This window comes from Haliotis asinina, chromosome 16 (genome assembly GCF_037392515.1).
Source record: "Haliotis asinina isolate JCU_RB_2024 chromosome 16, JCU_Hal_asi_v2, whole genome shotgun sequence".
Classification (NCBI taxonomy): Eukaryota; Metazoa; Mollusca; class Gastropoda; order Lepetellida; family Haliotidae; genus Haliotis; species Haliotis asinina.
Genome location: NC_090295.1, coordinates 15774862 through 15792245, shown reverse-complemented (window position 1 = coordinate 15792245; position 17384 = coordinate 15774862). Strand labels below are relative to the sequence as shown.

The following is a 17384-nucleotide window of genomic DNA, read 5'->3' as shown; positions in this document are numbered from 1 at the left end:
AATAGGGGATAATGTCAGACATAGCAATGTTTGCTGTCTTTGGGTTCAGAAAAGGTATGAATGTAAAGGAACAATATGTGCTCGTGTTTGAGATTCTACCAGTTTCCGTGGGAGGTAATATTCTTTCCCTCTCCCAAGGCAGAACTCTTCAAACCTTGAGCCTGAATTCTCACAGAAACATAACAGGAATGAAAGATAGATCCATGTAGATTTTGAGTGTTGACTCAATATGTCTCTTGACCCCAACAAAGAGGAGATCTATGTAGATTGTGTGAGTATTGACTGTGTCATTGGTCTCGCTGCTGACATCAGAAGATGTCTGAAGACTATATGTCTAAACTAGTTAACAGATGGACAGGATCCCAGTTAACTGCTTGAGTGTTGACTCCACCATGAAGCTTGACTGAACAGACAAGCACTGTCCCCACCCATTTTGAGGATGAAAAAATCCTTGTGGACTTTAAATTGACTACAACAGACAATGAAGATCCTCTAGATTGTGTGAGTCTTTACCCTACCAGACAATGAAGATCCTCTAGAATGTGTGAGTCTTTACCCTACCAGACAATGAAGACCCTCTGATTGTGTGAGTCTTTACCCTACCAGACAAAGAAGATCCTCTAGATTGTGTGAGTCTTTACCCTACAAGACAAAGAAGATCATAGTAGACTGAGTTTCGACACCAGATGTGGACGATACTTGTCAGGGGTGAATGTTCACTGTAAGAAAGGACAAAAGGAAAATGAAAGAGAAGTAAAAAAACACAGAGTGTGTCAATCTTGACTGCCAGAGAAGGAAAATCTTCGTGGACATTTTGTGTGCCAACTCCAGCAGTAGGAGAAGTTCCCTGTAGATTGTGTGTTTACTCTACCTTGAGGTTTGACTTCAACAGTCAAGAATGGTTCTTGTCCATATGAGTGGTGACTCCAGTAACAGTAAAAGACTCCTTTACACTGTGTGAGTGGTGACTATAACAATGAAGATCATCTACACCCTGTGAGTCTGGACTCCACTGTACAGTCACCCTGCACATCATGACTCAAACTGATGTGACAGATCCTTGTTGGCTGTGAGTGTTGAATTCCACAGAAAAAGGAAATTCCCCTTAGACTGTATAAGTCTTGACTGCTAAACAAGGCAAAGATTCCTGTAGACTTTGAATGTTGACTATAACAGAACAGGAAGATCCTTTAGTCTGTGTGAGTACTGACTCCAACAAATGGGGAAGATCCATGTCGGAAAAGGAAAATCCACACAGAGTGCCAAAGAAGGCAAAGGTCCCTCTTCTAGAATCTCTCTGCATCTTGACTCCAACAACAGAAGAAGAAGATCCCATTCCTCTGCAGCTCACATCATTTCACCAGAATGTGGGAGTATTCATTTCCCATGGCTGGGCGAGTCTCCCTGAGTCCAGGTCTCCATTCCTCACTGCAGGGGAAGGTCTTCCCTGTTCCTGACAAATGTAGTCAGTAATTGAGACAGTAGCACCAGACTACAGCAGACTGTGGACAGGTCCAAAATGCAAGGAATGTCAGAACACATCTTATTGTTCTCAGATGCCCCTTGGAGCCAGTTTCATGATGTTTGTTTCAGAATCACCTTGATTTCAGTGCTAATACTCTACTGAGATTATGGTGTAAAATTTGCTGTTATCATTAGGGATGGCTACCCATGTAAAATAAACGTGGATCATCTAAACAACTAATATTTACCTAAACTTAATATTGATCAGTTATTGATGAATGCAAACAAAAACAACATCCTAAACATAATTTAGAAGAAACCCATGTTACAAAAACTCAACTTTTTGTTTTGTGAGATTAACTTAAAACTTGATTCTGTCACTTAAGTTTATGTGCGTTATTATAAATGACACTATTTGCATATAAAAATCATTAATATTTTTTCCTGTCAGATGATATTTCTGATTATCAATCTTTCAGGACAGCCGTTCATTGTGTGTATAAGTTAGCACTGTCCAGCCACTGTCAGTAAGCCAAGATAATACGTTCCAGGGCATACGTTCCAACAAGTCTCTACTATACCCTGGATGAATCTCAGCCTGTTAAATTTATTACCTTCCTTGGCTGGCTTTTCATTCAATCAGGTGTCTACACTGGGAAGTTGAGCGAACCAATCACAACTCGCTTTCACTTTTCAAATTATGTAACCGATTAAACTTTGCAAAACAAGCCATGGAAAGGTTCTCTGAAAGAGGTAGAAGGAGTTTTTGCATATATTTTTTAAAAGTTTCGGACCTATAAATTTGTCTGTATGATTTCCGCAAAATATGAGATGCACTCTGAGCAAACCTCCGTGACTGCTACCTTTGTTGACACCGGCAAGCTCGGTTAAAACGGTGATTGGCTATTGTGAGAATGCGGAGCCAGCAAAGGGAGGTAATAAAATTATTGGGCTGAGCTGTAGATGCATCCAGGGTATAGTGGAGACTTATCGGAACGTATACCCTTGAGATATCGAGTATGATACTAACTGCTATCTTCCTTACACACCAATGCATGTTTCACCAAGTTTGTGTCAATGAATAATAGCTACTGTTACCGTACAATCCAAGCAGGGACAATAGCATCAATACTAGAAGGGAGGAAGGAGATTATGTCAGACAGATATTGACTAATATCCTTATCAATTCATCAGTCTGAGCGAAACTGGTTGGGTATGCGAGACAAAACTTGTCATTCAACATCACTTTCAGTAGATTAATGTGTTAACACATAGATTATTAGCTGTGTTTACCAGACCATAACTTAATTGCTTGGCATACAGCTGCCTGTTATTGCACACAGAAATGTGGTATATATGTTATGTAGTATTTTAGTCATATCATGGCATTTCAACAAGATATGAAGAAAGCCCTATGTGTCAATTATCACAGAAACACCATAAGTGGGCTTCACAGATTGTACCCATGTGGGAATCAAATCTGGGTCTAAAGTGAACACTTTAACCACTAGGCTACCCCACCATCCCAGGAATTGTTTTGTAAAAGGTACAGACTTAACATCCGAAAAATATATGTTTTCTTTCTAAAAAATAAAATAATAATGATAACATAAATATTAAGTTAATAAATGCTGCCCTTAGCAATATTCCAGCAATATCACAACAGAGAACACCAGAAATGAGCTTCACACATTGTACCCATACAGGGAATCAAACCAGGTCTTCAGTGTGATGAGGAAATGCTTTAACCACTAGGCTATCACACCTCCACTGAGAGTGTAAGGAGTTCCTGACCACTCAGCAGATATTCTAGAATTTCAACACCATCATGGATGTGAGAGTTCTGAATATGTTAACCAAAGCTCGTGTTTTTTGTTGTTGTTGGCGCCGATGGTGTCTACAGCTTGAGTCAGCAACATCTACATGTACTGTTGATGGCTGTAAGATATGTGCAAACCTACAAACAACATGGAGAAGGTGGAGGATGGTATTACATTTAACAGATTTTTCTCCCCTAAGTAATAAAGCATGTTCACATTATTACTGCTGAAGCTTACAATTTGTTCTCATTTAACCACTGTTCCTGATGCAGTGCCAAGTGTTGCTCTTTTTCTTCCTTAGAATCCTATAGGGTATGGTGGAGACATGCTTCAGATGTATAAACCAAACAGTACAATGTGTATGGCTTCCATTTTTCCATTCATGCACTTATTCCAACCTGAACACATGACTTAAGGACTTGAAGAGATCTTCTTCACAGCTCTTTATTATTGATTGTCTTTGATATCTAGGATTAGGATGGGATATTTATATAGTGCACATAGCCAAGTAGCTTGAACATGCTGTAGATGCTGGTATTTTTTTCCCTTGATCATTTGATGTCAGTCTCAACTCCCTGGGGAGTATACAACTCTTGCAGCCACTAGGCAAGTTATTGTGGCTTTCTCAACCTTATAAGATACCCATTCACTGCTGGGTGGACTGGGACACATACTCACAGCACTTTGTCCAAGTTTACTGCATGTTATTGTTAACAAAACTGGGTGTTGCACATATTCATGTGGCCACCATATGGTCAGATACCAATGGATGCATATGTTCTTTTAAGTGGAGATGGTTGTGTACTGTACACAAGGGGATGTGACAACACTGAGAGAGTTGACTGAGCTGGCTGTAACAGGCATCTGCACTAGTACAACTGAATTGGGTGGTCAAACTTGGTGACTTGGTGGACAGTGTGTCATCATGCTCATAAAATAAGTGTTCACATTAACAATCACTCCATTGTCTCATGAAGATGAAATTGTTCCACACCTGGTATGTAAATTTAATTAATTTGTGCAGCATCCACATTCATCTTCTCTGCTAATGCTTGTCCATAGAGTTAGTTATAAGCTACTAGTTACACTGAAGGGGTCATTGTCAGCACACTTATGGCAGATATGTACCCCAGTACGTTTCTGAACACAGAAATGTACCCTAAAACAAAGTGAAAATCTGAACAAGAAGCCCATATTCCATAACCCTGCTGTATAAAAAAAAAAATGACAACCCCTTCAAGTTACAGCCTTTGCAGAGAATACCTTCTCATAAACCTAACTACTTCTGGGTATAGATGAAGACCTTCAGCTCTGAATGTTAAGTTATGCCATTACACCATCTGTAAAAGCCATGTCTGTGTTAAGAGCACATCACAACAGTGCACGTCCATTTTAATTTGTCCTGACCTTTGACCTGTAAGTAACTTGGAATCTCAATCACCACCCCTTTAATAGAGCTATTCCAAACGTAAATACTTGCCCTTTCAAACTCATTACCCGTCACATGAGTATTTTACACTGTGTACTTGTCTGGTCTTTAAGCTCTCACCATTCCTCAACATCACGACCTTGACCTTTGTTCAGTGCTTGCTGGGAAATTAAGATGGTCTGTCAGTGACCACCAAGGTATTCCTGATTTATTGATGTCCACTGCAGGACAACTAGGTTTATATTTGGACAATGTGATTGCTGTTGGACTGTATCCAAATTCTTATCCTGGGGATATTGGAAATAGATTTGTTTCAACTGCTGATGCTTGACATTGCAGACTACTTAGACTGCAATTTCATGGTCAAAATGTCTTGACCGAATGCATGCCCAAGATGGGAGTCACCTGCATAGAAAGAAACACTGCTTTGCAGGATGTGGGTTTTAACCCCTACAGTCCAGTGGGTAGGGTGGTGTGGGTCGTGGAGCACGGTATGAATGTGCTGAACTGGATTGGGTTGGCAGTAGGTCTTCTAGTGTTCTTAAGGCACAACTTAGTCCTTATGCGGCATGACGTATTCTCATAAGTCTCCAAGGTAAAAATCAATATTATGCATGATAATTTAAAAAAAATAAAAATAACAGACTGGGGTCTTCGTAATGCCCGCTTATCTAGACCTGCTTCTTCAAAGGATAGAATTACTGTACATCCATGGGCTCAGGATTCAGTACAGCCTTGAAGCAAGGCTATGTGTGGGGTTGAGTGGATTGCAATTGTTTGATATGTGTTGATTGCCACACTCAGCATTATCCCTGAGGCATTCTATAAATGATCAAGTCTCAACCAGACAGTCAAGTGATCAACAGCATGAGGGGTACTCTTTTAAGCAAGGTTTGCTTTTGTCTCTGAACACGACATTTTGAACAGACTGGTATGATGAACTAATATTCAAAAGTTATATTCACAGGAATGTGTTGTAAACGTAAATGTAAACGTAATATTGTGTCTGGGAGTATTATACATTCATATATTCACAACCATTAATTTCTACACATATTCCCCAAGACATAACCATGTAATATGATCTGTACTATCTTCCACTGCATTTCAAAGTTGACAGAAATAATTTTTCACCACTTTCATGTACCTTCCGATACTGTGGAACTTGGCCAATTCTGTAATCAGCAAATGAAAGGGCATTTTGATCAGCCAGGCAGTAGACGTCACGAAAATGTTAAACCAACGCACAGGCGATAACCTGACAGAGAGGAGCCATGTCTAGTTCTCATTCTATCATTTTAAGCCAAAACACACTGATAAAATGTCTACTAACTTGGCCAACCCAATCAGAGCTGTTATGGTATGTCTGTCTGCACTGGGCAGTGTTTGGTTAACAAGTGTGTGTATGGTGTATATTCCATGATGTAACAGTGTTCTGGTAGGGGCTGTACTCAGCCAGACTAGTGTTAGGAATTGGTTGAAATCTCACGATTGATGATTGATTCATTACCAATGAACAATCATTGAAAAAAAATTGGTAAACGTCATTTTTCAGATTTTCCTATCCAGGTTGTTATTGCAGATATGTGTATAACATGATGCAGCTTGCTACTTTGAAGTGATGACTGATGTATCATGAATATCAACATACTGGAGTCTTCAAGAAATATTCTGTCATGACTTCAAAATTAGTGAAATAGCATTTCTAAGAAGTGAATAAGTTTTCAGGCCCTGACAAATTTGAAGATATATTCCATGGTCATGTATTTCAAAAGACAGAGATGGTATTTTCTTAAATTGTGTGTGTTCAATTGTATGGAAATGTGTTTGACTGCCTGGTCGTTTGGTCACTGTGATCAATCTTTGATTATTTCAATTAATCACTAATCTGTACAATGGTTGGGTATTTGAGAGGTATAATTCATGCAGAATTATTAATAAGGCCTGAGTGTGGCATAAACTGGAACAGATATCATTTCAGCTTGTGAATGAGTGAGTTAAAGTGATACACTGCTTTTATCACTATTTAAGCAATATCATAGCGGGAACACAAGATATGCTTCTGCTTGTGGGTGTAATAAATGTATATATCTGTTGAACCTGTAAGAGAAATGAGGTGGTAAGGTAGTTTAGTAGATAAGCCTTTTAATCATCATGCAGAAGATCTGGATTTGATTGCCCACATTGGTACAGTGTGTAATTCCCTATTGCTGTGATACTGCTGGATTATTGCACCGTAAAACCTTAGTCACTGACAGAGACTGCATCGGATTGTGCTGATGTTTGGTTTGAGTGCCAGGTTTGGATTTGACTATCTAAAGCCATCATTAAACAGGAACATGAAATAGTGTGATAACAATAACAACAACACCTCCGTTTGCCTGCACCCACCAGGTGAGGCCCTATCATGAGCAATACGAAACGTGACATTGGTGTTCTTCAAGGTGATATCATCCAGATATTACCATAGAATTACTTTGGGACCAGTTATTCAGTGATCCCTGAAGTTACCAATGGTTGATTGTTTCAAGGTCAGTAACCCATGATGCAGCATCAGATCTAGATTGATGCTTAGTCCAAAGGAAAAAGTCATCTCATTATAGCATGTATACACAAGAATATCAATAAGATCCAAAATGTGACCAGAACATCTCTATATTTGATGTCAAGAGCTGAGTCAATCTAGTAAGATCCAAATGTGTCCAGAACATCTCTATATTTGATGTCAAGAGCTGAGTCAATCTAGTAAGATCCAAATGTGTCCAGAACATCTCTATATTTCATGTCAAGAGCTGAGTCAATCTAGTAAGATCCAAATGTGTCCAGAACATTTCTATATTTCATGTCAAGAGCTGAGTCAATCTAGTAAGATCCAAATGTGTCCAGAACATCTCTATATTTCATGTCAAGAGCTGAGTCAATCTAGTAAGATCCAAATGTGTCCAGAACATTTCTATATTTCATGTCAAGAGCTGAGTCAATCTAGTAAGATCCAAATGTGTCCAGAACATCTCTATATTTGATGTCAAGAGCTGAGTCAATCTAGTAAGATCCAAAATGCGTCCAGAACATTTCTATATTTGATGTCAAGAGCTGAGTCAATCTAGTAAGATCCAAAATGCGTCCAGAACATCTCTATATTTGATGTCAAGAGCTGAGTCAATCTAGTAAGATCCAAATGTGTCCAGAACATCTCTATATTTCATGTCAAGAGCTGAGTCAATCTAGTAAGATCCAAATGTGTCCAGAACATTTCTATATATCATGTCAAGAGCTGAGTCAATCTAGTAAGATCCAAATGTGTCCAGAACATTTCTATATTTCATGTCAAGAGCTGAGTCAATCTAGTAAGATCCAAATGTGTCCAGAACATCTCTATATTTCATGTCAAGAGCTGAGTCAATCTAGTAAGATCCAAATGTGTCCAGAACATTTCTATATTTCATGTCAAGAGCTGAGTCAATCTAGTAAGATCCAAATGTGTCCAGAACATCTCTATATTTCATGTCAAGAGCTGAGTCAATCTAGTAAGATCCAAAATGTGTCCAGAACATCTCTATATTTCATGTCAAGAGCTGAGTCAATCTAGACTTGCCCAGTCTCTTAAGAATTGATTGGGAATTCTGTTTTAATTCATTCTCTTGCTGATGGTATGGGAAACACACAATGTTCAATGGCTGATCAATTTCTATAATGTCCAATGTTCACCAAATAGTGCATACAGTGAACTACTTCCAAAATGAACATGAACAGGCAGATACACTGAACTACTTGTGCTGGTTGTGGTGAAAATGCCTTGGATGAAGTACAGTCATAATGACATAAAATTGTTGTTGTCTTTAAGTTCATTATGACCAACATGGCCATTGTGGACAATGAGGTTTTTGTTTCAGGTTTGTATCTTTTACTCGCCACTCCCCTATAAAAACATACATTTCACAAAGTAAAGATTGTTTCATTTGTAACTGTAACTGATAGACAACACTGGTGACCTTGACCCTTACTGCTGTGCTGTGTGTACCATTACCTACATGTTAGAGTCAATAACCATCATCCAGTAGTTTAGAGGTAGAAGCTCTGATAAATTCCTTATCCCGCCCTGATATGGGGAATATATGTATATATATACTTCAGTATTTGACAGCTGCCATACATGATATTTACTGAAGTCTGCCAATTCTGGCACCACTGGCAAGTCTAGCAGACAAAACCAGGAGACTGCTGTGGTCACAAAATAACCCTGTTATCTTCCAAAGGCAGGGAGATGCTTAGGGTGTGTTTACATAGGCCGGTACTTCTATTCCCGGATAATCAAAGGTCAGAGATCGTGCACATGCATCTTGGAGCATGTTCTACCATCTACTTACTAGCCAGACACCAGATGTTGAAATACTTTACTCTCTGATGGAATCGCTTTAAGATGATGAAGACTGTGATAAACTCCACAGCAGCAAAAATAATGTTTGATTGAATATATTCTGAAACATAGCTGCAAGCTTGCCAATGTCTCAATTACAGATAAATTATTTATTTAATAAAACAATCACCCTAAATCCAATGTCATGCTCTTTTCATCAGCAAAAGTCAAAGCTCATCGTCTATTTAGTTCTATTGATAAAGACACTTGACGATTACTTAATAGACAATGTTTCTATTGTGAATTACTGTGTTTAATACTACACTAACTTTACCTTGATTTTATAGTAGTGCTTTCCATAGTACATAATGAGGTTTTTACTGATGGACGAGAAGATCAAGTGGAGGTTTCCTTGACAACAAATACTTGCAAAAATGTTGCCAGACAATTTCATGCCAGACAGATTTTAACATTATACCAAGCCAATGTATATTCTCTGGTTTTTTTGTCCAGAAAGAAAGAAATATTTCTGAATTTAAAAATTACTCGCTTTGGATATTGATAATGTTCCATGATATACATACCTGGTTCATATTATACATCTGGGACAAAACTTTAGATCGGAATAAACACAAATGTTATGAAGTTACCAGAACAAAAAAATCATACCTTCAAATTTTCCCTTTTAGTTACAAGGGACGGAAATAACCGCCTATTTATTTCCAGTTCGAGGAAAAAAAACCCCAAAATATCTTCTGAGGCCCAACTTAAAGAGTTTATCTGAATTTGTAGCAATTTTTAAATCTTCTAAAAGCCAAGGTGGTCAATCTACAGCCCAAACTGACTCTTTTAAACTTTCAAAAAAATCAATATTGAGTTATGGGCTTCGGATAATTTGCAACATAATGGCAAACATTAAGTACAGTTAAGTCGGCCATGAACTATTCTGGGTTGAACATGTGGTGTCTATTTTCCTGGACATAAAAATCAATATGTACCATAAAATTGTGGAATAAATGATTGTACACACAAAAACGAGACCCACATGCATTAAGCAATTTGAGCACTATGATTTTCATCTCTGGATGGAAGTTACAGTATTAGCCCTGAGATCAGGATATTAGCCCTTGCAGATCTACTGTCCTGATGACGAGATTGGAGTAGACTGACCCCAGTTTGAGGTCACGCATGTCGAGTCAGCAGGTATAACAGTTGCAGTATGAGTACAAAAACATACAGACACTCAAATGATTGATCTGTACAAGCCCAAATGTACATGCTTGTCAGTTAGCTAAAAATAACCCATTTCCTTCATTTTCTGCACCTTTCTGACAACAATGATGGCAGTTTTAACATGTTTAGGAAAATGGATATCTTGCTTTCTTGCATTAAACTGGCATTTTGCTTGTATGTATATTATGATGAGTGGAGACTGCTGTGGAGAGAGTTGATGCAGATTTAGGGTACTGGGTTGCTGGCATTAGTTAACAAAGGAAAAACTGAAGATAGTGAATTTTTAACTTTAGTCATGCATGTTCACTTATCTTAAAGGGGGTTGCCCCTGTTTTGTAGACAGGGATGCCAAATACAGAAACTGCAACTGATTATGAAGCAAGTAACTGAAAACAAAATACATTCAAACCCAGGTGAGTCAAATGGCTTGGGGCCAAGTAATATATTTGACTTATCAATGTTTTCAAGACATAGTAATGTCTATGAGGGTAGAAAAAATGTTCAGGAGTGACAGGTGCTTAGAGTTATACACAATATTCGAGATGCTGGCATTCGACTCATCGCGTTTTTACTATACCCCATTTCCATTTCCACCAACACTCTAATGCTTCACGACTGGCTCATAATGAATGGGTGTGGCTTGTGTATAGACAGTGTTGCTGATTTTGGACTGGTGTGTTCAGTCTTCTATATGTTGGTCATGAAATAATCCATCTGTGAAATTATTACTGTTGCCTGAAGAATTTACAAGAATTTATTTCATACGTTCATGCTCCATAAACTTATATAAACCACTGAATTGATGTTTGATGGATTCCTGAGAGTTCATATGACAAGCAGTTTCTTGTTCAGCAAGATACTTCTTCAAAATATGTCTCCAAAAGGCAGTGAATGTCTACCTCACAATAAGTGCTAGATTGATATGGATAATAACACAAGAGATTATTAAGTAGCTTAGGTACAGGCCAGGACTGCCTGCTGACCCAAACTGAGTCTCCCTTTAAAAGTTCATCTCATAGACACTTGAAGAAGTCGTTTCACACATCTGTATATGTAAGCTATTTGAATATAATGAAGAGGATCAGGTGACTGAGACTTACCTGTCTTCAGCAGCAGAATCTCCCGGCCTGCAGTTGATTCCTAATCGTCATGACGATACTGCACACATATCTCTGACATATCCTGTCGTGTAAACACCCATCTTGATGAGTGCAGGTGAGCTACATCCAGCTACTGCAGACCTGCAACAGTGAAAACACAGGTGAAAGAAGGTAAATAGTGAAAGGTTGTCAGTCACAAAGGTAAACAGATCATAATTAAAAACACCCATCTACTGCAAGCCTGTAATTGTACCAATGCATGTGACCAAAGCATCATTAACATAAGTAAACAGACACATAGGTAAACTGTCAGACAGGTATAATCGTCACACACACATGTAAACAGTCCTGGGCCAAACTGTGAGGCAGTACATAGTCACACTGGCAAACTATCGGACAGGTAAATAGTCACATGATAAACACTCACCCTGGCAAACTGTCAGATGGGTGAACAGGTAAAAAGTCAAATCGCCAAACTGTGAGACAGGTAAATAGTCACATAGGGAAACTGTCACACTGGGAAACTATCAGACAAGTAAATAGTCACATAGATAAACAGTCACTCTGCCAAACTGTCAGATGGGTGAACAGGTAAATAATCAAACCAGTAAACAGTCAAACTGCCAAACTGTGAGACAGGTAAATAGTCACACAGGTAAACTGCCACACTGGCAAACTATCAGACAAGTAAATAGTCACACAGATACACTGTTGAAATTAGAACTATGCACTTACACTCAAATGAAAAGAGGGTTTTCAGCACTGAAGTTGCTTGACGCTTAACAAAACAGTATCAATACCTCAACACAAGTGCCTAAATCAGATACCAGAATTGTCTGATGACATAAACCCCTGCATCACATGACCAAAGTGTTTGAATCACATGGCATAAGTGCCAATCACGTGACACAGTTCATCTTCACCAGAAAGTGCCTAAAACTTAAGGCACATCAGCATAAATCACATGTCACACGTGCCTTGGTATACAACCATGTATGTTCTGTATTATATCCCTGTCCAACATACCTGCAAAAGGACATAGAAAGCTAAACAAGATGTCACGAAACAGCAATTCCATTCAAACTGACTTCGTTTTTCCTTGACAGCATTATTATTATTTTTAAGGCAGGCACGAATCAAGTTTTAAACCTTTGTGTGTGATTAGACATTGCCCTTGGGTTTTTTCTGTGACCTCCTTGCTAAGATTAACAAGATGACTTGCTGGTAGTTTGTCAGGCTAAAGTTTGTCCAATTAGCCGGTTAAATTAATCCCACATGACTGCCAACCTGAGCTGGTCTCACTCCCAGATGTTCTGCAACCACAGTGGAATAATTACCTCACCAGAAACTTGTGATGTTGCAATAATAGTTTGGTGAGGAACATAACGAAACACTCTGCATAGGTGCTATGTCTCTCAATGGGAAGGCTGCAATGTGAGATGTGAAATGCTACACAGTCTCAGCACCTGTCAAGTTCAGAGATGTATCATTATGAAAGCACAGAAAGAAAGCTAAAACACAAAAAATGCAAATAAGTAACTTCAATTTAATGAAAATAAAACTAGTTTAAAAAATATTGTACAATTTACAAAATTGTGATTGAGTTTAATTTACACACCATTCAGCAATATTCCAGCTTATGGTGGTCTGGAAATAATCGAATCTGGACCAGGCAATCCAGTGAATACCAGCATACAACATGAACATCGATCTGTGCAATAGTACAAAATTGTATGTAAAATTAACTGATGAATCTTCATGTTTTTCAGTTCAGTAATGATACTAAATCTAGTGAGGCATCAGTTATTACTGAATTGTACCTGCTTCGGTCGTATCTATGGCCTCTCATACAGTGAGTGAGTGAGTGAGGTAGGTTTTAAGCCGCTTTAACGTTATTGCTGTAGCATCATGGTGGGTTCACCAGAAATAGGCTTCACACATTGTACCCATGTGGGGAATTGAACCCGGGTCTTCTGCATGATGAGCTAGCACTTTAACCACTGCCCCTTCAGTGATACAACTGTTACAATTTGGCATTACAGGTCATTGTGATAAGTTTAGCATTGCTGACTAACTGGGGATTCAAACCCGAGCCTTTGGAATGACAGGGAAATACTCTTACCACAAGGCTACCCCACTGTGCCTACTTTCACGCAGTATTTGAATTGCATACCTCATGCAATAAACTCACTGTGTGTACAATGCAATAGAAATCTGACACAACCTGACTGTGTTGTCCTGTTGTACCACCACGGTGTGAATAATATCAAAGATATGTTATATTTGGGATTACACATTCACAGTAAAGTACAGATTGGGTGGAGTCCCATTCAGGACCATCCAGAGGGGTACACAAAGTTTACTGGCTGAGTGGGTTAGATGGCTGACTTTATGTGCTGGCAATTAGGTTCCTGACTGAAGCTGTGGTCTTGAATCTCGAGTGGGACTCAACAAACAAAAGCATTCTAGAATCTGTACTTTCCTGAGAAAGTGTAATCCCAAATATAACATATGTTATATCTGACCACTTTCTAAAGGACTTTTTGTATTAATATGAAAGAGTATCTCCATAACTAAATCCCTTGTTTGTGAATTTGTGAATTTGAAACAATTTTTGTTGGAATCTATCAGATCAAAGGCTGACAGTGTTCATGACGCACTTCAACCATGAACATTCGATCATCAAGGATGCAGTCATATAGTTATTTTTGCCTGAAGTAGATATCCATTCAAAACACCCTTGTGTATAAGATAAATATATCCTGACAGACATGAGTTATAGCAAATACAATCAGCTTGTCTGCTGTAAGAGGTAAAAGTCTTTAACACCAAATTCCCAAGTATTATCATTTCAAATTCATGATGCAAACAAAACAGGAATCTTTGATGCACACTCCGTAAGTAATAGTTCCAAGGCTAATTGCCTTAGAAAATTGGAACACTGTCAATGTCTGACGACTGCATGTCTATTTCATCAGGTGTATTGCTTTTGTGTGAACCATAAATCTGGTTGTCTTTCTCAACAAGCCTACTTAGTACAACAAGTTTGTTGATATTGAAAAGATATGAGAAGGCCTTGAGTCTTTGAGGAGCCAGGGCGGCTGATTACAGACCATGAATTTGTGGTTGCAGAAGTGTTAAGGCTGTTCTCCAAACTTTGCTCAAGTTATTGATGACTCACTATCACCAACTGATTTTGCGAGGGAGTGTTGTTTAGCATCTCAGCCAGGAGTATTACAGCCAAGGCCTGTTGATTATATTGAGTTTGGACCAAACAAACAAGTAGGTGAAGCAAGAGCAATAATAATGACATGAAGTCAGACAAGTCGCGACACTATTCTCACGAAATAACAGTGGGGTAGTCTAGTGGTCATGTGCTGAGGATAGGGTTTGATTCCTGACATGGGAACAATGTGAGAAGCTCATTTCCCATATCTCCACCCCCGCCAGTGATATTGCTGGAAGGGGCTTAAAACTTGCCTCACTCACTCTAGGACACTAGCAACCACCTCCATACTTTTGAGGTCAGGGTACCTCTGGAACAGACAGAGGAAGGTTGGTATTTCTGTCCTCCATGGACTTGCAAGCGATGTACAGGGATTCATCTGACAACGGAACGCTAACTTTCAGCTGCATACAATCACAGCAATTGCTGGATAAGATCGCTTCATATAAGTATACACATAATAATTTATCAGAGCAATGATAATACAGATTAAGAGCATATATTTGGACACTACATATATTTCGCATGTGTTATCCTAGCTTTATCAAGACAGTGTACATATTGATTCTACATTACATATATTAACAATGATTGTCAAATGAAACAGGCATTCTGTAAATATTTGATGGGCCAGTGAAATATCTTGAAATATAAAAAAATCCAGATGTCACTTATTAAACAGACTTTAAAAGGTGAATATCAAATATTTTAACTAGCTAGACATTGTCTTGACATCTGACCTTGAGACTGACCATGTCACCTGTTGCAAATTGGGATTAATTACATCATGTATATGTCGTATATTTCTTGATAACTGTCCTGACATAATCTCATAAATTCCTATCCTTGGTGACTTTACTAATTAACAGTCAACAAAGAGCATGTAGACATGGATGAAAAACAGTAGTGATGCACCTGTCGCTGAACAACGCCATCATGATTACAGACATATTCTGTAACATATTACCACACCGTTTCACTGAATTTAGATAAATTACCTAAATATTCATGTCACACATTTAACCCGACCCTCATATGCATTGTCGTCACCTCAAACAGACAGCTATCATCTACCTACCTTACTCTTCGGCAGTACCATGAAAGTGTTATTCTGACAGTGCCATCCATTCATAGACTCAGGGAGGTTGGAGCGACCCAGCAGGTCGCTGGTTGCAGCAGGGAAACAGTAGCCCTGATCAATGCTCGTGTTGAAACTCAGTCCACAGTTGGCACAACGACAGATTAAGATGCTCCATGGCATCAGCCATTATAAACACATTTACACATCATTCTGACATATTTCATTGAGAATGGTAAATTTCCTACATAGATGGTTCTTGTTGACGGTGCAGATGTTTTAGGATATGGTTTCTTAATCAATAATCCTACTCAGCATGTTCTGACAGTACATGTGATGGTATTACCAGGAGTACTCTGCTCATAGGGGTCCAAGATCAGAATTCAAGGTCAAGGTCAAGGAAAGATGCCCTTATGTAGCTGAAGAACCATATGTCAGATATCCATTTTTTTCCAGATTACAAAAAAAAAACCCAACAAAATTGAAAGAATTCAAAACAATCTTCAAACACAATCATTTTCATTTGGGTTTGTGTTCAAATGAAAGTACAGTTGTTGCAGATTGCATGATGTTTTTACATGTCACAATGTCCACAATTTTCTTATGGAATTTGTATCTAACTTAAAATGGATATAAACAGGATGTAGCTGTAAACCAAACATAATGTTATACAGTCATTTACAAAAGTCACATTTTCACAAAACATTCTTTAACAGTTTATTGTACCTTTTATATATTTGATCTGCAATACTGGTGGCGAAATCCTTCATTTTGGCAACCAACTCACTTTTTGAGCAAATTTAGAACATTAAGTAAGTTTTGAAAGAATGTTATAACTTGCTTGTCTTTCATGTCTCCCTGACTGTCTCATCCAGCATGTCATGCCAGTCTTTGTTGTCCAGTGTTGTGATATGTTACTGGTCCTAGATGTCAGAAGGAACAGGATATGGAGAACTTGGCATGCTTAGGCAGCAATGTTGGCCTCACAGTGTTGACCCAACTGAATGACCTCTGCCAGCCTCAATAACATCTTCATCCTTCCCAAACCTCCTACTCTGATAAATCAATGGGGTCATCCTCCCACCTAACTCCTCCATAAAGTAATTGTGACAGTTGAACCAATGTCTGGTAACCATGGTGATGTGTTGATGCATTACTGAGAACAAGTGGGGGATAGGAAGGAAACATGCAGATTAGATAGCTGTTTGTTCTAAACAGTGATGTAACTAGCCACAGTTACTAAGAGAAGAGTGTGCTGGGTGCTGGTTTAAGCGAGAAACATGTTTGTTGGACTGACATGTAGTCTCTAAAATGAATATATTTTACAGAAAAAAAGTACATAAATAATACTCATGAAATATGGTGACAAGGAGCTCTGAAACTGTACAAATCTAGACATAATGCTCATTTTAGTCTTACATGGGTTTTAAGTCTTTGAAGGGCATTTAGAAGTGAAATGATGATGGAGTAAGCATTAACTCCGAAACGTTGTGTTCTCATATAAAGAAGTTGATATCCATAAAATCTTCATCCTTACATGGGTTTTCTTGAATATATATTTCAGGGTCTGCATAACAGACTATAGATTGCCTGATAGTCCCTGAACCACATTGTTTTCTCTTCTGTCTAACCCTCCCTTCAATGCTTAAGTCTAAACGAAGCAAGTCTAGATTCCTT

General features: G+C 38.5%; 2 protein-coding genes across 4 annotated transcripts in view; one reads left to right on the top strand and one right to left on the bottom strand.

Moving 5' to 3' along the window:
- The window catches only part of LOC137267912 (ATP-dependent translocase ABCB1-like), a 168631-nt gene that overhangs the window by 108054 nt on the left and 43193 nt on the right, over positions 1 to 17384 (top strand). The gene's annotated exons all lie outside the window — the stretch shown is intronic.
- LOC137267916 (uncharacterized) overlaps positions 1 to 17384 on the bottom strand; it is a 62223-nt gene that overhangs the window by 26515 nt on the left and 18324 nt on the right. The window contains exon 2 of the mRNA XM_067802361.1: positions 11404 to 11544. The gene's annotated coding sequence lies outside the window, so the exon portion shown is untranslated. The remainder of the gene's footprint in view (positions 1 to 11403; positions 11545 to 17384) is intronic.